Source organism: Aythya ferina, assembly GCF_964211825.1.
Source record: "Aythya ferina genome assembly, chromosome: 26".
In the NCBI taxonomy this organism is placed as follows: Eukaryota; Metazoa; Chordata; class Aves; order Anseriformes; family Anatidae; genus Aythya; species Aythya ferina.
This window is the reverse complement of record NC_140324.1, coordinates 3518449-3543362: the sequence shown is the minus strand read 5'-3', so window position 1 is coordinate 3543362 and position 24914 is coordinate 3518449. Positions and strand designations below refer to the sequence as shown.

Below are 24914 nucleotides of genomic sequence, written 5' to 3'. Positions count from 1 at the left end.
CAGCCCGAGGTCGCTGTGCCAAGCAGAAGTGCTTTAAAAAGCGTTCTGTGACATTAATAGGGACACGTTTCATCGTAGGTTTTATTTCTGTTAAATTCCTCGAAGCGATCAAACTCCAAAATAAAACAGCTACACAGCATGGTACAGCACCAGCCCGCCACGTTCTTAAAAATCATTGTAGTGTTTTAAAGCATGCAGCTTGTTCACTGAGGAGACACTTGTCTGGAGGTAGCAGAGCTGCCCGCCCAAGCACCACACACGGGTTAATTCCCCTTGATCCCTGCCGTAGCACAAGATGTACAACTTGGTACGTTCCTGAATGGCAACACGGAGCGAGGAACAAATAACGCAAGAGTTCAGATTAGGAAAGCTTTAGTTACCAGAACCTATTTTTAGGGCAGAAGTTGGATTTACGGTGCTCTAATCTTTGTATGGGGAATTGGCACAAGGTTTCTGCTGTTGTGTCTTATTTATAGCTGTTTCTTCTTTCCAGGGAAATAAGATTAGCCTCATTATTTCCATTGCTGTTACTCTGTCTATCATTATTATTATTCAGTCCGTCCATCCTTCCACCCATTTAGGTCTTGTCTGGAATTACCTAGGATTATCCCACTAATGCGCGTTGCCTTCACACCGAATATCATTTTTGTTGCTAAGAAACTGCTTTTGCATAACAGACAGCGCGGGCCTAATTTTCACTCCAGCAGCTGTTAAAGTGAACGGGAGCAGCAGGTGCTCGGCGCTCCTGAGCCAGAGCCAAAGTGTCCGTGGCAGAATTCCCACACAAAGTCTGACCGTGCACGCGAGCGTGTCGTCAACGCGTGCAATGTGCCCGGGGACAGAGCAGCTTCACGGGTAAAAGAAAATGAGCAAAGGTGTCCTTCCACCTCCAGTGTGTGTGTACTGTGCAAGTGCAGCTTTCTGTGTGCCAGGACAGAAGTGGCTGTGTGCGCTGGAAGCTATTTGAGACTATTCCTGTGTCCCCTTCACACACACAGGTGCGAATACACACCTATGCTCACAGCTAAAAAACACGTTCTCAAACGTAGATAGCTGTCAGCAATGAGTTTGGGTGCACGTGGTCCGTTTTAATATTAACGTGAGGCTTCCTGTGCGTGTCTGTGTGCATAGCTGACGACATGGAGATGTCAAACAGCTAAAAGTGTGAGCAGAACGTATGTGTGCGTGGCGTGTACCTGTACACAGGGCTGTACACCTACTTGTGCACCTCCGCGTGTGAAATCCACAGCACTTGGGCTGTTTGCACTGCAGCAGGTCAAGGCGCAGACACAGACATAGTGACATTTCCTCTCCCTGCGGGCTCTTTCACGTTGCTATGGTGACCAGATGCACTCACACTTTTATCTGAAGTATCTATTAACTAAAGCTTCCTATTAATTTCCCCTCCTTACAATGGATATGGAATTCACCGGAACACCAAGTAAGCTTTTGAGCTCCCAAATTTACATCACAGCCTGCCCCCAGTTCCTGGGTGAGCTGTCAGAAACATCACGGGATAGAAGTGCAGCTGATAAAAATGTATTTTGTTTGTTTGTTTGTTGTTTGTTTGTTTTTTTTTTTGTTGTTTTTTTTTTTTTTTGGGGGGGGTGGATTTTGTTTTGTTTTGATGAATGAAGAAACTGCTTAGTAATGAGAATAAGAATAAACAGCACAAGGAGTCTCTCAAAAGCCCTGTAGATCCTGAGACATGGATATGCAAGAGCTGAGCCACAGTATCTCACCCCTGAGCCATCTGAAAATGGATTATTTGGTCTGACAAGTCAAAGAGGGCTGAACATGGTGGTGGACAGCTCACGTCAGCTTGCCTTGAGCTGATATGCTGCAACAGCATCAGCCTGAAAAGTCTGGGGCAGGATTTTGGCTGTGAGGGGCAGAAACCAGGGGCTCTGATCAGATTCCCTTGTTACATCAGTTCTCCTGCTTCCTTTGGCGTCTCCTACAGAGGTCACCACCAAAAGAATCAATGTCACAAACCAGGGACACCAGCTCAACACCTGGCATAGAAATAAACGAAGGACTAGAAACCATCACGTCCCTCATCTTCACAGTGTGTCCTCCACGAGGCCCCGGAGACTCCTGTGAAGGTTTTGTAGCGTAATGCAGATAAAGCCCCAGCCAGTATTCTGAGAATATAGAGGGAAATTAAATACCCACCGGAGGAAAAGAAGATAAAAAATGAGACGTTTTGACAAGGCTGCCAGATTGTGTGGCAGGAGGGTTAATTTTTTTTTGAAACTGCCATTTCATATTCCCTTTCAGACAAGCTGAATTACACAGTACTGGCTGCTGGAGGAGTTGCATAATTTTCTTCACAGAAATAATGACAGGGTACTTAAAAAAAAAAAAAAAAAAAAAAAAAAAGAGCAAGTGAACGGGTGGCTAAAGTGTTGGGCAGAGACTTCAAAAATCTAGGCTGAGATCCTACCTATGCTAGGAACTCCTTTTGTGACCCTGGGCTGGTCAGTTAATCTTTCTATGTTCTATTTCCCTGCCAGTAACATGGGAATAATAACTGCTCTCTGCCTTGCTTATTTAGATGGCAAACTGAGTTTACAGGTGCATCTTCTGGGCTTTTGGCAGCCAAAGGCAAAGAGTTTCAATTCATGCTAAGGTGTGTGGAACAACAACAATACACAAAGTAGATAATAATAATAATAATAATAATAATAATAATAATAATAATAATAATAATAATAATAATAATAAAAGAGCTTGGATATGTGATCTGGAACACTGTTAGCATGAGAGGATGAAGAGTTCCTAATGCATTGCTCCGTATCTCTTTCCTCAAAATGTGGAGAAGTTTGAATCTGTGCTAATAGTTCCAAAGCCACATAAATAATTTAGGAACTAAGTCCATGTTGTTTTACTGAATCCCTGAGTTACTTCTTAAACTGTGAATCGGTAATTTAGGTACCTGCAACATTTTCTGCAAGCTCTTTGTGCTTAGCCTGTCACCACATTGAGGGTTAACAGCAGATTAGGGCAAGAGTCTCGTTTTTTCAAAGTTTAAATGTAAGTTTTTATCAATCTCTTCAGCTTTTACAGGTTTATCTAATTTGCAGAAGTCAGAAGAAGATGGTCTTTTGCTGCTAAGTCCAGTGAAGACAAAATCTTCTGTATTTTTAAGTAACTACATGAGAAATTTGCTGTACAAAGAGAACAACTCTAAAAATAGTGAGAAATGGCACCATGACATTAGCAGGAACAATGACCCAATACCCAACTTGCCGCAGGGGCTTTTGTCCTGTAACTACCTTCATCATTAAGGCTTGTGATGACATTATTTTCTGTGCTTATATAGGGCACGAGGCCATTGCTACCTGGAAGGAAGGATTTTGATCAGACTGCAGAAGATGAACAGGCAGGAGAGGTATGTTGAGTAACACTAAATCAATGGAGTTTCATTTACATTAGACACCAGCCTGGCAATTTCAACATTAATGGTTGCACTGCTGCCCTCTGAATTTTTGTAGCTTTAATATATCAGTGGGGGAGTAAAAGAGAGGGAGAGCGTGTCGCTCATGCTTATGATACGTGGGTCTTTTCTTTCATGCATCATCAATGGGTAGCAATTTGTACAGCTGTTAAATTCCTTTAGCAATAAATTTCCTGGGATAAGTATTGCACTGCTCCTACCTCACAGATTATCTAAGATGATAGTAACAATAGTGTCTTTGGATCTGGACCCTCTTTCTTTCAAGCTGAAAGAATGAAAGGCTGAGGCAAATGGCAAGGTAGCAAGAGAATCAGATTTGGACCTCTGGCTGCGAGGACTGTAAAGACCTCATCAGATTTGGACCTTCTGGCAGAACCTGGCTGCGAAGACTGTAAAGCATGTTCATGAACCACAAAGCAGATGGATTTGGAGGTCAGTGGCTGTCTTCGTCTTGCAGACATTTGCTCTGGTGCTGTACTGCACTAGCTCTACAGCTGACTTTCCAGATGCATTTCTGTTTTCAACCTAAATGGCTTAGTTGAAGGAAAAGCCAAAAGGACTTAAGTTCCTAAATCACATAGGCAGTAATCACAGAATCATAGAATTGTTGAGGTTGGAAGAGACCTCTGGAGGTTTCCTGGTCCAGTCCCCGGGCTCAAGCAGGGACACCTAAAGCTGGTTGCCCAGGGCCGTGTCTAGATGGTTTTTGAGTATCTCCATGGATGGAGACTACAACTTCTCTGGGCAACCTGCTCCAGTGCTCGGTCATCCTCACTGTACAGAACTGCTTCCTGATGTTCAATCAGAACCTCCTGCATTTCAGTTTGTGCCCAGCATCTCTTTTTCTGGCACTGAGCACCACTGGGAAGAGACTGGCTCTGTCCTCTCTGTACCCTTTCTGTGGGTAATAACAATGACAAGTGTGCAATGCTGAGCACACAAAGAAAATGCTCTACAGCACCACCAACCCAAATTATTAAAGACATTTCAGTACTTACCTTTACCACTGGCCTCAGCAGGATTCAGGAATTTCATTTTCACACCTAAATATCTCTGAGAATAGAGGCTCTGGGTGGTATTGAAAATTCACCCGTTCCGGTTTTTAAAACCCTGTTGGAAGCAGCAAGCTAGACTTTCAAAACAAGCAGGATTTCTAAGTGCCCAGCAGACTTCAGCAGCTGAGGTTCAAGCCCTAACTTTGCCACAGAATTGCTGTGGGGTCTTTGAGTGAGACACTTAATGTTCCTTGATCCACAATATGAAGATAATAATAGTTGTTTTCAATGCAAAATTGCTTTAAAGTAAAAGCAGGTGAGTGGCATGCTTAGAGAGAGCTGCTCATGGCTGCAGGATGAGCCTACAGAGCTTGCTTCTTCACAGACACTCCTCCTGTTGCTTCACCCAGAGCCCAGATTTGGGTAACTTCAAGGGGACGAGAGCTGAGGAGCAGAATAAGTCACAGTCTCTGTCTCAGGGGCTGATACGACCTCCAGTATGCCAAAGCACTTCAATACGTACTTTGCTTTCAGGTGTGGAGCAGCTGTATCACAGAGAGGGCTCTCGGTGGGCAGCTGGATCAGCTCTGTGTCCCAGTCCGTCCCGTCAGCAATCTCTCACACCAGCGAGGGTGAAGATCTGCACTGTATGGCAGGCTATGATTTGTTGTCACCTTTATAAGTCAGAACAACAAAATCACTAGTCTTCCACACAGAGCCAGACCACTGAGAGCAGCACCTCCTCCTTGGGGACGTCCTCCTTCATTTCTTCTTCTGTTATCCTTCCTCACTTGTTCTCATTCTTTCAACACTTGGTTCTCATTTCAGGGATGGATGGTAGGCATGTTAGACAGTGTGAAAAAGAAAAATACTGCTCTTTGCGAGACCATGTCAAATCTCACTGTAATCGTCTATCCAATTTTGTGACTGTACCTGTGACTTTCTGCTCCATTTTCCCACTCAGAAGACTATAGATGACTATAAAAATTTGGATTTTTTTTTTCAAGTATATCAAGACTCAGCAGGATCTTCTTTTTCCATACCCTGTGATAAACTTCTCCTGGAGTGCTCTGCCAACCTGCCTATCTCTCAGTTGTATCTTGGTCTGACTGAAATAAGTAAACGTAATATATACTTGGGAATGCTAGAGAAAAGGAATCAGGCAGCAAAGAAAAAGATAAGATAATGATAGTGCTGGGTTTCCTGCGATCCTACTGAGAGACTGATCTCAGCAAGAAAAAACAAAACCCTTTTGCCGTTTCCTTTTCTCTGAATTTGTCGAAGAGCAATCTTTATTTCACCCCAGGTTTAGCTTTGCTTCCACTACCCAGCTTTCTGCTGTTAATACCTTGCATATTTCATGAATAACACGTGAAAGGACAATGCTGGCTCACATCCAAGTAAAGGATCTCGCATTATTCCTTTTGACCGCCGTTGTCTGAGCGAGGCAGACTTACCTCAGCCGGCGGAGTCAGACAAGGGACAGTATCCTCCCTGTCGCCAAATCAAGCCTGTTAAATGTACTTTTGTGAGCAGTTGTAAAAAAGGAAAAGAAACAAAAGTATCCTTCAACAGCCTCTGCTCTGCGGAGCTGCTTTGGTGAAAGGCTTCTTTCATAGAAGGAGAAAGAAATTTTCAGCAAAAGGCGAGAGTTTGCTGGTGCTGGCAGAGGTTGTGCCCTGTGCAAGCTCACAGAGCGCAGTCCAGCCTCTCCCTCCCTCTCCCCCCTCTCTCTTTTTTTTTTAAAAAACATATGTGCTTTCTATGGACACTTTAATCAAACTCCAGATGGGTGGTTTCAATCTGGGGATTTGCGCTGCTCAAGAGATAACAATCCTTTGTGCTAGCCTAGGTAGCAAGTGTGTTTGTGATAGCTGGAGCTGATACCAGGAGATGTCCAGGTGGTCTTATTTAACAGGGGGTATTAGCGATACTGCCATTGTCCAGGAAATCAGATAAAACTGCAGTCCAGGTGTTACCCTACACCGTGTTTGTGTAATGACATTGCCAACTGCCGACTGCTGCCTGCATTAAAATAGAGACCAAACACTGCAGAAGGGACAATCCTGGGTGATATTTTCTGGTACAAGCTCACCATCATCCCTAGACCTCCTGGTTTGCACCATTTAAAGTGCAAAATTTAATCTGAACATGAAGGAGAACACCAGTGAGCACGCACCCCTTGCTCACACTGAATACAACTTTACTCTGATGCATGCCTGTTCCTGGCCTGTGCTTGGATTTCCTAAATTAAGGCATTTCTTCTAAACTGTAGCTTATTCTCTGCCATACCACAAAGTGTATTGATGAAAATGCTTGGGGAGCCGGTGAGGGGGGAGGAGAGACAAGTTTTAGAAATAAGCTGCCAGGGCAATTCAGTATTCTGCCAAGGGTAATTGGATGAGAGAGTGAATAATAAAGATGACTTATGAACCTGAGAGAGAAAATGGTTCGGGAAGGACTATAATGATAGGATAGGATAGGATAGGATAGGATAGGATAGGATAGGATAGGATAGGATAGGATAGGATAGGATAGGATAGGATAGGATAGGATAGGATAGATAGAACAGAACAGAACAGAACAGAACAGAACAGAACAGAACAGAACAGAATAGAATAGAATAGAATAGAATAGAATAGAATAGAATAGAATAGAATAGTTCAGTTTAAGGGCACCTTCAAAGATCATCTAGTCCAGCTGCATCAATTCAGGTGACAACACTTCACAGTTGTTCTGGAACTGCACTCTGCCTAGCACAGTGATATACCACACTGGGGAAGGGATTTGCCACAAGTTGTCACTAAACAAGCACATAATAATCAAGAGAGAAGTGACTGTTTACGGCTTGAGCAAGGGAATGAGGTCCTCTGCTCTTTATACACATATGAATTCCCTTCCAGGAGCGTGGCATTTAGTAGGAAACATAAATTCCGTTCAGCCTCAGAGGTGTGTGAGACTTTTGTCTAGACTTCAGGTAGAGTGATCTGTCTGTGTAGGGCCGTATTTCTCAAAGTGGTATTTTTCAGGATGAGATCTGCCACTTGTAGTTTGTCCCAGAGATTTCAACCGCGTGGAAGCTCATGCCTCCTTGTAATTGTGGCAGGTGACACCCATAGTGCTGAGAAGCCACTGTAGTTTCTTTGTAATTGATTTTACAGATAAGATCTAAACTTAGCTACAGAACTCGGTGAAAAAAAGCCTGCTTAGAAAGAATAGGGACTCAAGAGCTTAGCCTCTGGCTATCTGAGAAGAGGCTGGCTCATCACAGAGAGATCCCCAGCTGCACTTCTAGGCTGTAAATTAAACAAACAGTATTTCCTATACACCAGACCACAGGGATGGTAGAAAGAACAGTGTGGCCTTATTGCTGTTATTTCCTTTGGTTTCAATCTCTGTCCTCTGCCCCCCACCTCTGTCTCAGACTGGTGTTGCCCACTTTACCCGATTTGTTATTTATTACAATGGTTTAAAGAGAGGCAGGGGAAAAAATGCTCAGTGCAAATTATATTTTGAGCTGTTGTGCTTTGCCTCTTTGGTGGATAATAAATCTCTCTGGCAATGCTCCTCTGTATAGGATTTGTCATTAAATGCAATTAAACAAACCCTGCAGGTGTCCATGATCAGGCCTGCAGCAGCCCATTCACAACTGCAATGTTATTATCATCCTGACAACAAAACACCAGATATTTCTTGAGCTCCTCTGATCGATGCGCTTGCCTGACTTGGAACTGGAGGGAGGAGAGAAGGGGGGAACAGAATGGTTCAAATGCTCTTTAGACTTATTGATGGAAAAGTCAAGAAGCTACTCGGCAATCAGAGGGAGGGTGGAAAAAAAGAAAAAGGCTGAGGAACAGGAGGGCTGAAAGGAAAAAAAAAATAATAGAGAAGAGTATCTGGGAGAAAAAAAATATAGAAATGAGGCAATGTATCTCATGACAATGTACCCAATGATTTTGTTAATGGACAAGACTAGAGTTTAGGAGACATGCAAGTGAGGTATTTTAGGTATGATTCCTCTCATGTAACTCTAGCCTGATAGCAGTTAGGCATTTTGTGTTAAGTGAGTCATGTAGGCACCCTTGTAATCAGTACAAAAATTAATCTCACTCAAAGACAGGGCTTGACTGGTAGGTTGACTTGTTGTCCAGACATACCTGTCTGTCTCTGTTAACTGTAGCTGAATTTAAGTGAGCAGCTCAGATCATCTCTCCAACAAATTGCAAATCCCACCCTTAACAGCCAGAGGAATTGGCTTTTGCTGAATGCATTTTCCTTTCTGTCTTCATTCACAAGGATGCATTTCCCGGTACGGCTATCAGGACTGCGTGCTACAGAGACGTTGCTAATATTTGTAGAAAGCAGATGCAACAACTTTGCACCAGAACTGATGTGTACTCTGACAATCGGGGATCAAGACAAAGTCCCGTGGTTTATTTCAGCCATCCCAGGCAGCCTGCAGAGTATGAAGGTCAGGGATTCACAGGGGACTGCTTGCCATCAAGTCCAGCGAGAGCGAAAATTTTGCAAACACCGGTCAAATTATTCTGCCTGAATCCTTTGCACAGCTCAGCCTCAGGGTGCTCTGAGGATAAACCTCTTTCCTCTTCTGTTCTCACCCCAGGAAACCTAGTTTTGTTCAGTTGATTGCTGGGGCACATATAGAATTGCCGTGACAAGGGAGAGCTTGTATTACTGCAGAATCTTTGCAAATGCATAGTAACACAGAAAGAAAACCATTTTGGGGTTGGATAAAGGGAGTTAAATGAGTAGGCTTCAGTAGCGTGTGTGCATAGGTAGAGCGTAAGGGATGATTGCATGGTACTACAAAACACGATTGTCAGAGCCTTTGACTAATTAGGAAAAGGTGATGCACTAAATCTTTATGGCCTCATCTGAAATGCCCAGATTACTGGCATCAAAAATGAAATTGAGATTATGGCAGAAAGAATTGGGATTTCTGCTCTCAATCCACGGGTCTCAGGATGACAAATTCCTTGGGCCATGCATCTACATCACTCTGCAGTGCTGGTCTTTGGCTCCTTGGTCACTAAGGCAGTCCAGATGTCCGTACCAAAGAATGTCCCCCTTTTCATGCTCTCCATCTCAAACATTGGAGGATTTCCCCCTGCCACTTTTTGTGTCTTTCTTTTCCCCATTGTTTCACCACTTAATCTGCTAGTTTGTGCCATTAGCAAACCAGTACGCAATTACCTGGTGACACAAGTCAGCACTGGTCTATTGAAGCTGGCAGAGCTGCCACTGCCACAATATCACAGATTTTGGCCTCCAGGTCTCCCCACCAAGTGACAATTCACTGGACACACCAGTGGCTCCCCGGCTGTGGTCCTTGGGTCAGCAGTAGTCTGCAAGGCTATGTCAGAATCCACAGTTACTGCCAGTATTTATGAGTAAGCCCGTTTTGCACGGTCTCACACGTAGTACCTAGGAACATCTATCTGATTGTGACACTGGTTCAAAGCTTTTGGAGCCTCATGTGGATGCAAAACTAGCAGTCCTATTGATAGGCATGGCTTTGCCTGCCTGCAAGCACTGCTCTGGGTTCCTCCATTTCACTCAGTTTCTGCCTAGACTTTGCTCTCAGACATGTCTGCTGAAAACCAGAAACATCTCTGATTTATTCATCCCAGATGCTGTAGGATTTACACCGAAAGGGATGTGCTCTATTCTAGGGAGAAAGACAACCCAGCAGACAAGAACTGGCATGTCCCAGCTGCCAGGCTGAGGAGCCCAGTGACTGTTAATGAGTGTCACTGGGACAGATCTTCAGCTGGCGTAAATGAGCGCTAGCTGATCGTAACTCCACCAGGACTTCAGTGGAACTCTGTTGATTTACACCAGATGAGCAGCTGCTGGTCCAGGGCCCGGGCTAGCCGGGGAAAGCCCCCTGGAGTTTCCATCAGTGGGTGTGAGAGTGGGGTAGAAGCCGGCTGTGTGCGTGAAGGGGTGCAGGAGAGCAGGCAGAAAGGAAATGAAGGGAAGAATGTGAAACATACATCGTATTGGATTGGCTTCGCCAACAAATATACCTTTTCTTCTTTCTGCTTCCCTTCTTCCCCACCTCCAGCAGCTCCTCGCTCACACTCCCTCTCTGCTGCTCATCTCCCTTTGTGCACCTCTTACCCACACTCTCTAAACAGGTGCAGTTGCCACTCAATAGACTTTAATTACCACTTCAAGGGCTCTCACCAGGGTCTGCTGGGAGGGTGGAGATGAATTTTCCTGAGGATTATGCGTATGTCTGAGTTCTTTTTAGTCAGATGGCGGTATTACTGTCAGGCTGTATCCTTCGAGAGATTGTTTCTTCATCTTCTCTCTGCTTGTGTTAACAAAAAAACAAAACTGCTGATAAATGAAAAGAAAGCAGCCATTAGCTACGTTAATTATCAGGGCAGCAAACTGGTCTAGAGAAAAATACTCTGAACAATTTTAAATAACAGGAGTCTAAGCTGGACGTCCAAAACATTATTTCTGCTTGCAAATGAAAGGCCCAATGTTCAGAGGTAGGGAGCTCAGCATCTCCAAAGATTTCTGTGGGAGTCTGGGGTCTAAAAACACAAGTTGTTTTTAACCATTTTACCTTCTTTTTTGCTCTGTGCTCTTCCCATCATATCTCACTGGAGAAATGCACTGTTAATGCATTCTGCTGGTACCCGGGGGGATTCCTCCAGACTGAACGTGTCAGTTGATTTCTGTCTTCAGCATAGTTTGCCTACGATGGAGAGTTATTCCCAATGTTTAGCTAGTAAAATAACATTATTTTTACTATGAAGATCCCCTTCAGAAGACAATCCTGGAGAATGCAGAGCAGAAGCTTACGTCTGTCAGATCTGCTTGAAACTGTTTGCATAGCATGTGAGCATGCATTTGTGTTAAATGCAGATGCACACATCAGGTATATACATGGTTATATGTTCTGGTACATGCAGCACCGGAAGATATAGTAATTGCAAATGTAACAGCACCTTTTGGGGCTGGGAAGGTTTCCAAATATTTTAAAACAATTTTGCTTTTGCTCAATATCAATATTTTTAACCCTTTCATAAAGTGAGAAGCAGAAAGAGGATTGTTTTATAGCAAATTAAGCAACATTTTCTTCTGCCAGTATTTGTTTTCTTAAGCAAGCAATTGGACAAACTGGGGAAATACTTTGAGTAACCAAAGCTGCATTACTGTGTACATGTTTTCTGTGAAACATTTTGCCTAGGTCTGGAAGAATGTCATTTTATCTCAGGAATTAAGAGAAACTGCTTGACCTGTAAAAACCAAAGCTCAGAGGATCAGCCACACTGGTAGGAACCTGTGTGTTTGTGGCTCGTGGAGCTGGGTCTGGCCCAGCCAGAAGCCAGCCCCTGGCAATTGCACACACGCAGCATTTGAGCTGCTGTTTGGCACTCGCTTCTGTACAGGTCCCCGTGCAAGCAGCAGTGTCCATGCCAAAGGGCAATCCTGTGCAGTGCTCTGCCTTTACAGTGCACGTGGGGCACTGAGCACTTCTGAGCTCCTGCCACCGAGCCAGCTTGTATTTCTGGGTGTCACCCAGGCTCTTCTTGTCCCTTGGGCATTACTAACCTTGCAGTGAGACTCAGGCACTCGGCTGAGGTTTTTAGGTGTAGTCCTCACCCAATTGGTATTTGTTTCCCATCCAGCACAGTGCCCCTGTGTGCTGCTGTCTGCTCTCAGCTCTGGGCTCGTACCTGTAGTATGAAGAGAGAAGAGGTGAAGGAAGGACAGATGGACAACACTGATGGGAATATGCTAGTGAAAAAGCAGAGTAAACATAATTGCACCTCTGTACTAAGATACCCCTTTGGTCTCAGTTTGGGGATGTTTTGTGCAAGCACACGTCTACGCCATCGTCTCTGGACTTTCTTCTCACTCAGGGGGATCCATTCCCCTCTCCTCCATCAGGAATCCTGCAGTCCCTCCCTCTCCTATTCCTGCCCTCCCTGGCCTCTGGAGAGCTGCCAGCCCTCCCAATGCCTGGAGGCATTCCCATTTTCCCCTAATCATCTCAGGTTTTGTCCTTCCTTCCACTTCCCACTGTAGCTTTTTCTTTCACCTTCTAGGATTTAAAAATTCTCCTGCCTTGCCCATCTCTCCCCTCCCTGCTTCCTTTTCTTGCACATTTTGCTTTCCAGGTCTGTCTCCCACATGTTCTCCTGCCATTGATGTGGGGCTAGGATGCACATTGATCACAGCCATCTCAAACCCATCTCTCTCTTTTCCCAAAGAGCCAATGAAAATGTCACCCATGAGATAATCATCATGTAGCTCACGTCCCTTAATTGCTCTCAAAGTACACATCCAGACTGCAGAGCCTCTTTGAAAGGCAGGTTCTGGCCTTTGGCACATTATTGACAGGCTGTTGATAGGCCCCTTTGTTGAGGAGCAATTTTGTCCCTTTTGCAGTACAATTTTTTTTTATTTTTTTATTTTTTTTTTTTAAGACAGCTCTTTCAGAAAGAGTAGATTTTAAAAATAGAGCTGAGCTTCAAATGAACAGACTTATTCCTGAGAAACGGTGACATACATGTGAGATGAGAGCTACCAGCATGTTTCGTGCAGGACTCCATACAAGAAATCAAAGCTAAAATGACTGATAGCCTCCTCCCAAGTAGCTTATTATTCCTTCCCCTCCTAGACCTGGTAATTAGGTGTTTACTTGCAGTGTATTACTAAATCATTAGATGTCTTGTGTGTTCCACTATATGGTCCCTGGCAAACAAGAGAAAGTTGACACTCAAGCTGTGTGGCAACTCATTTGTATCTATTAGTGATAATTCTTTTGTTTATTTAATACCTGCTGATTAAAATGGACTAAGATTTCCTCATCACAGCAGCCCTTCGCTGCCTTAAAAGCTGCATAGGTCTGGGGCAATTGCTTGTGTGCCTGCTAAAAAGGAACACTTGAGAGCAGAACAAAGCACGCTTGCTCCCCCGTTACTGTCATGGGTAGAGATCTTCCATTAGCAGTGCAGAGGCTGTGCCACGTGGCTGACCATCCTCCTGTCGGGCACTGGCTGCCCGTCGTACACACATGCTAAAGCCACCTTGTTAATAGGAATTTATTTTAACATGTCCTGTGTAAGCTGGGGTCCCACCGTGGTAGGCACCGCATGTAAATCTTGAGTTAACCCCGCTGAAGCCTTCGGCACGGCTGTGCTCCCCAGCTCCAGGCTCTCTCTAACTAGACTTCCACCTAAATCTAACAGCAAAATCTCCAGGCTATATGCAACTAAAAACCAATCCTGCAAGAAATGAAATTCTTTCCTCTCTGAAACAATGTCCTCCGGAATGATTTTGCTGTTAATGAACCCCAACTGAGCTGCTGTATTTTGGAGCCACTGGTGTGCATTTTAACAAGGAGCTCTCTGTGTGTGGATGTGCATCAACATAGCCAGCCCCCATAATGGAAGTCTGTTCAGCATCCTAAGTCCCGCATTAGGCTGTGCCCGTAGGAGCCCTGGGAAGTTCCACTGAGACTGCCTGAAGGTAATCATCTCTCCCTGCCTCCTGGCTGTCCCTAACCAAGTGCTCCGCTTGCATCTATTCTAGGAAACAGCTCTGGAGATTATAAAGTTTAGACCCTAATGTATTCACTAGCAACAAGGGGAGAGAAATGCTGTTTGATTATAGATGAAAAGGAAAAATGCAAGGGGCTTTGGTATTCAGAAAAATTTCCAGCACGCTGTGATTTGCTTGTTGAACCCTGTAAGGGACTGAAAGCCCTTGAACTTCATTGTTTTCTCTGAGTCAGTGCAGCCAAACCATAAGCAACACTTGAAAAACATAGTCCATCTAGAATTTATCATAGATTCCTTCATGACTGAAATAATACATCCTTCATGATTAAAATGATAAGTACTTCCCATTATAGAAACTTATTTCATGCATTACATCCACTTAAATAATTTTCGGTTTGTTTGTTAAACAAAGCCACATCACAGTAAGTAGAACATGCATTTAGATCAGTACGTGTGATACAGAATGGAGCCCATTCTGCCAAAATTCAGGAAAATGAGTTGTGTCAAACCCATTCCCTCACCGATATGCCAGCAGAAGAATATAATGCCTGTTTTCTAGGGAAAAAAAAAAAAAAAAAAAAAAAAAAACAACTATTTTTTTTTTAAGTTGTGTATTCATTAATTGTTATCTATTGTTTTGTTCCACCTACCTGTGTTGCACTTTATCAGGTTATGTAAAGCTGCAGATGTAAAGCTCTTGCCAAATACACCTTCATCAGCAAGTCATGAGAACTGTGCTAAAATAAAATGTTGGCTGGATTAGATGGAGTGGATTAGAAAGATGAGAAATATAAGCTAGGAGAAAATAAGACAATAAATAGGTCTGGCAAGGTATATGGATAATCTTCCTCTCAGGCCAAACATGACAAGATAATAACCTTTTTCTTTTCTCTAGTTCCATTTGCTCTTGGATCTCTAGAGCTTTATGAATATTGCTTAATTTGGTCTTCTGGTAGGCCTATAGAACAAGTATCACAATGTCCATTTTTACAGGAAAGAAAAAAAAAAAAAAAAAAGAGGCAAGGAACATTATTTAGGAATAGGTTTAAGTTTAAAATTAGCATTGCAAAAATCAGTCAAACTCTTCTCTTTTGTTGGTTTGGGTCCTAGCAATCACTGTGCTGAGGGCCGGGTGGTGTACAGACGACAAGCAGGTAAATCCGAGAGCTTCAGCCACGTTTTCACAACTCCCCTCTGCCACACTGGTTGCACAGCCAGGCCGGAATAGGAGCAGGTCTTGCACTCTCCTCCAGCCCTCCCCAGTCCTTCACAGCACCCAGCACCAGCTGAGGGACAGGGACCACACTCGGGTGATGTCTAGAGCTCTAGTTAGCAGAAGGCGAGGGGGTCAGGGTGACTTTCCTCCCGTCCCCCGTGCTTTCAGAGTATTTGCTCCATAGATTATTTCCGAGCAAGTCTAAACAACCTGTATGAGCAGCTGCTATGCTCGTCAGACATGAATTTTGGTGACAGCACCTCCTGATTGCAGAGAAGGCTCCTTTGAACTATCCTGGACTCTCCTTGCTCAGGAGAAATCCCCACTGCCTCTGCTAGGTTCAGGCTGCAGCCTACAAAGCCCTGGGACCTTTTCTGAACCCTTTGCCTTCCAGATGGCAACGTCTTCACTGAGTGGGAGGTGTCCTAAGCAAAGTTTTTTATTGTGCCGTGCCATTGATTTCTCCAGGTACGTTGTACCAACAACTCAGAGCAACAGAGTATTTGCCTGGGCAGAATTACAAACCACAACGTTAATAATTTGGTGAGTTTTACTAAAAAGATTTGCTGTTTTTCTTCCCAGGAACTGTGCAATTTTCTGTGCACAGGAGAAATGCTCCTTTCTACTTCAATGGCAGGGTGCATTGTCACCTTACAGGAGCAGGTACTGACTATTGCTTCTGATTTTGGGGGGCTCAAATCCATGCAATTTTCATCTGGGCTGGGTTCTCGTAGGTGGACTGTTCATCATGGCTCTAGATTTTCAAAAAAATTAGCAGTTTTGGATCCCTTATATTTGTGTTTGAGACACTTTGAAAAGGGAACAATTGCCAGAGAGCCAGGTGCTTAGCAGTCCCTGAAAGTCAGGACTAATTGGGATATGGCATGCAGGGCACCTGAAAACATCAAATGCTTTTGAAAATCTGGGGGGATGTTTCTGGTTCTGTATATGACCTGGGAAGACTATAGGCTTAAGTTATGCAGAATAAAAAGGAGATCTTTGCATACTTTATAGAAATATCCTCAGTTCAGCCAAGTGCTTAACTTTAGACGTATTTGATTTAAGTGCTGAGTTAAGGAGTTAAGCGCTGAGGTTTCTGCAAGAGCATTTGTATTTTCCTGATATTGTGTAAGTTACTGTAGGTTTGTTTTATGAAAATCCCTGAGTCAGTCTCCACACTAAAATAAAATAAAAAGCCAGATTCTCCCCTCCATCCCGAGGTGTGATGCTGTGGGGGACACACAAGGCTTTGCAGGCTTGTTCATCCTTTCAGGTACAGAGCCACAGACTGTACCAAGAAATGCCTATTCTTTGCAATTCGTAACAAAACCCGAAGCCTGAGTCACAGACTGTGTTAAGTGCTGAACAAACACAGAACAAAATGTCCATGCCCCAGAGAGATTACGGTCTCATGGAGCCAGGCCGCTCGCCGTGGTGATGTATCAGGAGGGCTCGAATTAACGCCAGATTCCGCATGGCTGCAAACACACGCTTGAAAAGCAAACCAATAATCGTGCAAACAAAACCCACCCAACCCTTCCCCTTGCCAATCACCATCCCAATTAACAGCCCCTGCGTGGTAACACTTGTTAGAGCCCCCCCTGGCAGCTCAGAGGCTGCTGAAGGCAAAATCTTGGTCCCGACCCTTCTCTTGGCTGCTACACGCACCCAGCTGTTTGTAAGCAGGGTAAAACTAAAACCTCCACGCTCGTCATACGCCAGGAAGGGGGCCATATCTCACAATCGAAACTTGCAGGAGCCATCTGGTCTCTGCAAATAAGGGCTCCTGGAGTCGGGGTGTGAGTGTGCGATGACTGGAGAATGTGAATGGCCCTATTCATGCAAGCGGTATAACAAGCACTAAGCTACTGGCGTGCTTCAGGCTCTGCTGAGTCAAAGAAAAGTGTGGCAGGAAGGGATGTTTTGGGGGGTTGTTTTTTCCTTTTGCAGGGCCAGGCCTACAACTACAGGATGGAGCTGCTCCTAAGCCCTGGGCTGGAAGCCCCCAGTTCATGCAGGAGCCAGAATAATGCATGCTCGGTCCTGGTTTGCCAGCAGAGAACCTTGGCTGGGAGCTGCAGAGTTTCTTGGAGGGTAAGGCCTTTGAATCTCAGCAAATGCTGAAGACTCCAGATATCCTGAGCAGCCTTAGGATACTCAAACACAAATACCAATATTGAATACTGCATTAACCATTCCTTAGCATTTTTTTTTTCCTTTCTTTATACTATTTCTAGGCTTTAACGTAGGTAATTTTATAAATTAAAAGTCCCAGTGTCTATTCTACTATGATCAAGCTTCACAAAGGTATTTCAGTATCTAAAGACAGCTCATTTTTTTAAACGTTACCAGTGAATTTGGCCCCACTCCGACTTATTTTCAGGTGAGGTGTATACTTAACTTATTTTACACATCCCAACAGGACCCTAATGCCTGTTCTGAACTCATTCAGTTTTAAAGAGGTGCTAAACAGCGACAGACTTGGAGGCCTCACAACAACCACAACGCTCTTTCAGGGAAGAGCTTGCTGCCTTTACAAAACACATAGATCAATTTTATCACCCACTTCTCAACTCTTCTCTGCTTTAGGATCTTATATTGACCTTCGGGTTGTTCCACAAGAGGTTTATTTCTTTTGCTTCCCTAGTAATGCATAGCTTTGGAGGGGTCTGAATTTAGTATCTTTTGTCCTGAATTTAGTATCCTTTAGTCTGAATTTAGTATCTTTCAGTCTGAATTTAGTATCAGAGAAAACTCCCATTGACTCCAGTGAGCAGAAAAGCCAAATTCTTTGCTCAGAGCTGTTCCTTAAATCTCCTTCCAGTCCCGACCCAGCGACATACTTCAGTCCCGCTGAAGTGTTTGCTGAACTGGGATGGGTGCAGATGCTCAAAGCGAAGGGGGTGCTTAAAGGCTTGGTCAAGCCAGGCCCCTGCCTCCTCTCGTCCTCTGGTGAGGAGCGGGGCGGGCAGGATCGTGCGTGTGTCGCAGTGCAGTAGTGGACCATGGCGCACGCTGACACGCGCACCTAGTGCGCATCAATGCAGGTGTTTGAAAGAGCCTGGATGTAAAATTGCGTGTGAGTGCAGGTGTCTGGAGCAGGCAAAGTGCCCGGGTCTGCGTGCCAAGTTCAGGTGGCTGGGGCTGAACAAAGCTCTGCCAAAGAGAGAAGATCCGACGCGTGTTTATCCAGGCGCAAAAGCTGTTGCAGATCTCGCGTCTGAAATCCACTCTCTTTTTCCTGCTGAGATTCCCAAGCACCTCCCAGTCTCCCAGCTACTCACAGCCTGAAACCCTACCAGATGCCACGATTGCAGTGGAAAAGCAGCTCATTACTGGAGTGGCAGGCGACGCAGAGACAAATATTTGTGCAAGGCATACAGAGCCCAGAGAGTGGAACACATTGTCTTTTTGATGGAAGGAGGAAAGGGGAAGGAGGTCTTTGCCTGTAGCAAAATTACATAACAAAAAGAAACAACAACAAAAAAAACACCCTATGCAGTGTTTGTTACTAGTGAAACCTAAAATGTTTCCTTCTTAGCAGGCAGTGGTGTAACCTCATGCCAGATTGATTTCCAGTTTACAAATTTTGCTAAATTCTTTAAGGATTGGGAATTAAGTTCAGATCTTACCCTAAATTCTTTGTTCTTCAAAGATCTCTGTGTGTACGGATCCCTCAGAAAAGAGACAGGTTTTGATCCTTCTCTGAGATGCGTTTGTTTTGAGATCTACAGAAAATTATTAGTAAAGAAAGGTTACAAAATATGCCCCAAACAAACTGAACTGTGACTTGGATTAAGCAATACGCTCCGCACAATGCAAAATGTAGTTAACTTTGAGGATAACCATCTGTCCTAACACTTTTATAATAAATATTAGATCTGATTAGGCAATGTTTTAGAATATGGAGATAAGCCCCTAAAAGCAGGAAAATGTATCTGGTGCAATATAATTTTCTGGCTTCTCCTCAAGTTCTTTCGCATGCCTGTGTTGAGGCAGGAGATAAAGGACATGATTTCTCATACATGATTTCTTTTTTACAGCTAAACTTCAAAGGAAAAAGATGTTAGATGGATGTTGGAAGAGATAGGACACGACAAAAACCAAACCCAAGTATGATGTTGCATTGAAGAAAGATCACAAATTGAGTCACTGTGCGGACACAGACCTGACAGAAGATGCTAAAAGATTTTCAGGCAGATAACAGATATTTCTCCATTCAAATTCCATAGGCAAGCATTTCCACAATTAGTTTGCTCAACGTACATAATGTGTATCTCTGAATGCTCTCTGTATATTCAAGGCCTTAAATGAAATATCAACTTTCAAGTGTTCTTTTTTCTTTTTTTTTTTTTTTTTTTCCCCAAAAATATTTATTTCAGAAACAGCAAATAGGATTTTCCTTAAAATGGAGAACAGCTCGTTCGTTTTCTCGTCTTCTCAGAGACCAACGTTACTTAAGAAAAATACAGATGTAAAGACAGGAGGTAGGGAAGTCTGAACCTTGGTTTATTTTACCTCATTGAGCCTGTTAGGGCAAAATATTTAAACCTATATTTACCAGAGCTGTGTATTTTCAATGACTAGGGATTCATTTAATGAATAGTCTCAGCTTCCAAAAAGGGAGATAAAATAAATGCTTCATTTGACAATAGTGATATGCAATGCTTTGTTTCTGAAGTGCTCGAGTACTCCTAACATTTTTATTTTTTTTTATGTTCTAAATGACACCTGTGGTGTCATCTAAACAAGAAAAAGTGGTGTTTGTATTTTTTTTTTTCAGTTTGTTCAAATTTCTACATTGAGTCAGAGTTAAGTATTTTAACAATTTAAAATATAAGTTTAATTTTGCCAAAATTTTAAAAGAAAAGCATCCTTTAATTTGATCCTGCTATTTTTTATTTTTTTTTTTGGGGGGGGGGAGGTTAAGCACTTGGTGAAATTAAAAATCCACAATCATATAACCCCTGAGCACTTAAATATAACATGATCTGTCAATGGACCCCAAGCATATTAAGGTGAGGCATATTTTGAGTATTCAGCTAGAATAAACAATTGAGGAAAAATATTTTTAAAGAACTCCTCACTGATGAATTTCCTCCCAGCAGCATCCTGGCGAAATATCCTATTTCTCTAACCAGCCAGAGGATTCTACGAGCAACTTTATGAGTGAACTACGAGGCAGCCCCATTTTCAAAATGAGCATTTTGAGTTTTTCAATATAAAGCTTCAATACTGGGGCAGGGGGAGGCACGTAGATGCCGTTTGTGCCCGTGAAGCCATTCGGGGCCTCCTGGATTATTTTGGTCCCTGCTCTACCCCAGCCCCAGGGCTGTGAGCGCCTTACCTGGGGCCGTCGGGGCGACCGGGGGAAATGCAGCTGCAGCTCCTTCAACCCTCTTTATCCCCCTGGCTTTTGGTCAGCCCCCAACTTCTCTGGCTGCAGCCTGCCTCCCAAAATGCCCCTTCTCGATGCAGCTTTGGCCTCGCCTTGCGTGTCCCCCCCTTCCCCTCCAACTGCCACCACTTGCTATTGTCCCCAGTGGGACCAGACTCAACTGGGAGCACGGCAGGTGCTGGAGATGGGAGCTTGGAGATGGGAGCTGGGAGCCAAGAGATGGGATCTGGGAGCTTGGAGCTGGGAGCTGGGATCTGGGAGCTCAGAGCTGAGATCTGGGAGCTCAGAGCTCGGAGCTGGGAGCTGGGAGCTGGGATCTGGGAGCTCAGAGCTGGGATCTGGGAGCTCAGAGCTTGGGGTGCAGAGCTTGGAGCTGGGAGCTGAGAGCTGGGAGCTGGGAGCTCGGAGCTGGGATCTGGGGGCTCAGAGCTCGGAAAGCAGAGCTTGGAGCTGGGAGCTGGGGTTTAGGAGCTGGGATTTAGGAGCTGGGATTTAGGATCAGGGAGCCCAGAGCCGGGCCCTGTCCGTGGTGCTGATCCGCAGCTCCCCGGCCAGGGGCAGCCCAGCCCCGCTCCCCCCTCTCCTCTTCCCCGGCTGCCCCCAAGGGCAAGGGCAGGGGGAAGCCGGCCCCGGACACCCGCAGCCCCACACCCTGTCCCCCTGCAGCCCCCTTGCAGCCTCCCTCAGCCCCCAGGAGCCCGTCCCCGTCCCCCCCAAATGCCGAGACCCCCCCGGCGGAGCTGTGCAGAGGTGGCAGCGGCTCCCCGGGTGCCCGGGGGTCCCCTCGCCTTCCCCAAGGCACCCGCAGCATCCCCGGCCGTGCCCAGCCCTCTCCTCCCTCGGCCGAGCCTTCCTCCTCACCCCTGCCGGAGCTCACCTGTCCCTGGGTCACCTTTGCAAGCTCAGGGGCTGGGAAAGCTGCCCTGCCTCTGCCTCGGGGCTTTTATGGGCCCCCGGGGGGGCGGCGGGAGGAGCGCCCAGGCGGGGACTCTTCGCTTTGGCCAACGGGAGGCTGCTTCTCCTTGCGAGCGCACAGATTGCACGGATTACATCATGGAGAGCCGCCTGCCCTTCAGTCTAAGAGTCTCCTCCTCGCGTCAAGGCGGGTCGGGGGAGCGATGGCAGAGAGCAACAGGTCCGTCCGTCGGGGGAGCGACACCTGAGCCCCTTGGAAATAGGGCAGCGGTGGGGAAGAGGGCTGAGAAGCCATCCTTCGCCTGCTTCGTGGATGCCCAGGCAGGAGACCCCCGCCGGGAGAGCCAAGGAGTGTCCTCCCGTGCTTCGGTCTGAGTGAGGACCGAGCTGTTTTGCTTTGTGGACAAGTTGCTCGGTATCTCCCGGCACCAAACCCGCAGCAGCCCCGTTCTCTCCATCGTACCATAGCAGCCCTCCACCTGTATTGCATGTACACGTACCCTCTGATCTCCCAGCCCGGTGGCTTAGCCAATTTTCATCCCAGCTCCTCAGCCTTTTTCATGCTGTTCTCAGGGCTGACACAAATAACCAGCCCTCCGTTCCTTCCCCGAGATTCTGAGCTGAGCTGCAACGTCAGATCTGAGTATCTAGAATCCATCTGCTTCTTTTAATGTTCCTGGTGCAAGGCCGTCAGACAGTTACTCCCTGGAGTGTGCCAAAGGACAAATCACTCGCCAGTGAGAACAAATTTATCTCCTAACCCTTCTGCCCAAGAGCACACACATGTTTCTGACTTTGGCTGGAGGGTGTCAGCTGGCATGGATTTGTGTTGTGCCTCTTAGATTGCAACCACACAGGTTGCAGGCATTAATTCTTCAAGGTTGCCCTAGATTGTCCTAGATAGTCAGTACATCGAGGTAAAGCTTTGTCTCCTGGTATATCTTGTACGCAGGATATATTATTACATGATACCAACGGAAAAAAAAATAATTGATTGTAACATTAATTAGCTATAAATCAAAATGGTCCAATGATAAAGGCTCGGCCCAAGTAATAGCTGAGATCCACATTCAGATCTGACTTGGGGAAATTGCTGCCTGCTATGAATGGATGGAATGAATCTCCTGCTCTTAAGATCTGGATCTCAAAGCAGATGACATGAACAGAGCCCGTTTTTAAGTGGCATTTGTTGCTATTCATATTACAGCTTGATTAGAATAAAGCCAAGCTCACTGTTTCCAACTCTTTTTTTTTTTTTTTCTGATCTTCAGTAGATTGTGGGCCAACTCCTTTGGCTGGTTTACATCGGCTGAGAATCTGACCAGCTACTGCGACATATTTGTTGTTGCCTAAGATAAAAAATGGCTTTGAGCAGAATATACCTGTGTTCAACATGAATCAGTGAATACCCTGGCAGGCTCAAACGCTGGTCTCTTGAAGGAGGAGATGGAGACTGAGCACTACCCAATGACCTTGCAATGCATTAGTCACAGCATGAAGAATGTAGACTGGTATACGGGTAAAAGAAGATGTTGCAGCCTTACTAGTGCCTGGCCTTGAACACGTGTCTGTGAGAGATTTTTCGTTCAGGAGCCAAATCTGGAAGTCTTTGCTCTGGCTTTGTCCAGGCAAAGCAAGCAGGAGTTCAGGGAAAATGTGAAAAGGATGCTAGGTGGAATTGTAAATGGCATCTTATTGAAAACGCTGAGGGGTGCCTAAATCACTCCAAAACTTACATCAAAAGGACAGTGAGTCTTGGCTACTTAATTTCCCTAGAAGATCCTACTGGGCAGGCAATCCAGTGCAGGGGACTGGGACCAGTGCTTACAGCTGTTCCCGCTCCAGCTGGACTTCCTCATCCTTCACTTAATTTTCCCTGTTCCCCATTTGCTCACCAGGACTCTCTCAATTCCCTTTCACCTCAGTCTGAATGTGGTAACTACTGGGCCAGGGGTGGCCCAGAGCTGCAGCTACAAAAACCTCTTTGATTTTCCTCCAACCTTTGGGTCTTCTGCTCCTGAGTGAAATGGAGAAAGGTCCCATGGGGGTAAAGAAAAGAGCCATGAGGAATGATGAAGAATAACCTTCCCTGCTTCTGTTCTGTGAAGAACAGCCATTTTGCAGCTGTGGTGAGCCCACAGGGAACAAGTGTAGAGGTGAGGTGCTACCTCTCAGCAGTAGCCTCTTCTTTGAGAGGTGTAGGGCAGGACTTTGGACTGACATCCTCCCTGTGCTGTCCAACCAGTCATTTTGGCCAGCAATTTCAGCGTGGCCCAGCTGAGAGCTCAGAAACTTGGTTTCCAAAGAGACCTGAGATGTGGACAGGAGGTGTTCCTGAACCAGGCTCAAACCATCTCCAGCCCGATCTACTCCTCATTCAAAGGCTGTGTTTGAAATGTAGGGCTTATAGCGAGAAGAGACCTGGAAACTCACCACATCCACGACAAATTCTTTCTCTCTGGGCTTTTCCACTGCCCAAGGCTCCTCTGGCTCACTCATTTGCATTCTAGGTTCGTTCCAGTGGGAGAGGAGATCGGACAGATTTTTCTCCTGGAGAAAGTCTGGGATGAACCTAGAAGCCACAACAGCAAAGGTCACCGTTTTATTTAATTATTTCGAGTTGTTTTCCACCCCCTACTCGGAGCAGCCCTCGTCGCGCGGTAATTAGCGACGAAGCGGAGGGGGAGCGAGCTGGACTTTGGCCCCAACTGACCTGATTCGTACGAGATGCCTGATTAATGCACCTTGTCACATGGCTGCTGGCAGCGACTTGTTGCTGGGCATCCAGAGGTTTCCAAGGGAACCGCTCCTTCTCCTGCCGGAGCTCCTCGGGAACCGCTCCTGCTCCTGCTCCTGCCGGAGCTCCTCGGCACGCCGTGGTTTGGAGGGCCTGGGGCAGCGGGCTGGGAAACGAAAGTGTGCAGAGAAATACTTAAAATAGACAAGCACCCACATTGAATTTGGGGATGCTCTGAAGTGGGATGGCTCTGACAAAGCCCTGCCTGAATCTCCAAGCCCCAGCAGCGCCTGGGCTCAGCCCTCCCCGCTGTCCTCTGCTGCGCCCCCTCCTCTGTGCACGCAGCGAGCTGCCGCGCACCTACCCCAGCCCACGCACACGTCTCTTGTGCACAACGCTCCACACGCCCCGTCAAACCGAAGCCGTGCTACAAACAAAACAACTGCTACGTGCTAACGGAGATGTGTTTCCGTCCCCATGGATTTTCCTCTTCCTGCAGAGGAGCTCCAGCACGCATTTGACACCCTTTTCCCGAGGTGCATTTAAAGACTCCACTTCCTATCTCAAAGACCCTTATGGACAGAGGTCAAATGCCCAGCTTTCCACCACTGGACATGCAGATGCGAGCTGCCTGTGCAGGCTGGC

The 24914-nt window shown here is 45.6% G+C and overlaps 2 long non-coding RNA genes across 3 annotated transcripts; one reads left to right on the top strand and one right to left on the bottom strand.

Annotated features, from left to right (window-relative positions):
* LOC311424188 lies at positions 1 to 19868 on the top strand. Of its 2 annotated transcripts, XR_014686007.1 has the most exons (4): positions 1 to 3892; positions 15802 to 15882; positions 17170 to 17313; positions 19263 to 19868. It is a non-coding gene; the product is annotated as an uncharacterized lncRNA (long non-coding RNA). The 2 variants fall into 2 exon arrangements; XR_014686006.1 differs by lacking the exon at positions 15802 to 15882.
* LOC311424187 lies at positions 8869 to 21663 on the bottom strand. The gene is made up of 6 exons (XR_014686005.1): positions 21495 to 21663; positions 18852 to 18947; positions 14654 to 14740; positions 12049 to 12173; positions 11057 to 11188; positions 8869 to 10792 (listed from the first exon to the last, which is right to left on the bottom strand). It is a non-coding gene; the product is annotated as an uncharacterized lncRNA (long non-coding RNA).
* Positions 21664 to 24914: the final 3251 nt, after the last annotated feature.